Below are 1,043 nucleotides of genomic sequence, written 5' to 3'. Positions count from 1 at the left end.
AAAAAAAACGAGTGTTTCTTATTCCTCTTCCTCATGTTTATTGATAGATTTTAGTATAAATGTCTGGCAGAAAATAACAGGACTTGTTTTTGTGTTTAGCTTCAGTCAGTGAGGGCTGGCTGGCAGACACACACACACACACACACACACAAACACACACACACACACACACACACACACACACACACACACAGGAACAGTGATTTTTAACTTGACCAATGCACAAAACAATGCAGGTTTTAAATAGAAGAGTTAATTGCAGTGGTTGCGTGCGGCAAAGCACACGTGTTTGTCGTTTCTTCGTCTCAGTGAGTAAGCCGGTAGCGTGGCCGAGCGGTCTAAGGCGCTGGATTAAGGCTCCAGTCTCTTCGGGGGCGTGGGTTCGAATCCCACCGCTGCCAGGGTTTTCTCATCTAAAGCTTCTGAAAGAATCCCGACCAATAAAGTCATTTCACTTATAATCACATGTAACAAACAGAACACTTCCTACTCAGTATGTGAGTAGAATCGCCGTGGGCAACAGATATAGTGGAATATCAATCTAATGTCAATTTAAAGGGTTGTGCTTGAAACTGTGTTGGTTTGTACCTTACACTACAGCATATGTGATGGTTTTGAACTTCTAGTCATCCCGGCCAATCAGTCTCTACATCACCTGCATCCCTTATAATGATTTAGACGTGAAGTAGTTTGGCGTTATGGAACTATTTTCTGTCTTGACAACTTTAGTGGCTGAATTGTGTTCTCGTCTGTTATTCAGTGCTTTTACTGTGACAGCAAAGCATGTTGGGAGTCAAAACATGAGACTAAATGGGGAAGTCCAGTGATTGTTCACATTGGAGAGGCGTGACGTTTGATAACTTACTTCAGTCAGTGTCTACTGTTAAATATCTGGAGGGTGAATAGAGTTTCCCAGACCTCTGTGTGTCCTCAAAACTACATGAACTACTACTCACATAACACACCTGAATCTCCAAGTGAACTGCCGGCGGTTGGGTTGCATTGTGGGTAATGCAAGCGCAGAGTTTTAACAATGAAGAGGA

The 1,043-nt window shown here is 42.9% G+C and overlaps 1 non-coding gene across 1 annotated transcript; it reads left to right on the top strand.

Annotated features, from left to right (window-relative positions):
- Positions 1 to 319: 319 nt before the first annotated feature.
- On the top strand, positions 320 to 401 carry trnal-aag (transfer RNA leucine (anticodon AAG)). The gene has a single exon. It is a non-coding gene; the product is annotated as a tRNA-Leu (tRNA).
- Positions 402 to 1,043: the final 642 nt, after the last annotated feature.

This window comes from Seriola lalandi, unplaced genomic scaffold (genome assembly GCF_002814215.2).
Source record: "Seriola lalandi dorsalis isolate HSWRI2012SDOR001 ecotype SW California unplaced genomic scaffold, Sedor1 jcf7180002054918, whole genome shotgun sequence".
Classification (NCBI taxonomy): Eukaryota; Metazoa; Chordata; class Actinopteri; order Carangiformes; family Carangidae; genus Seriola; species Seriola lalandi.
This window is presented reverse-complemented; position numbering and strand designations above follow the sequence as displayed.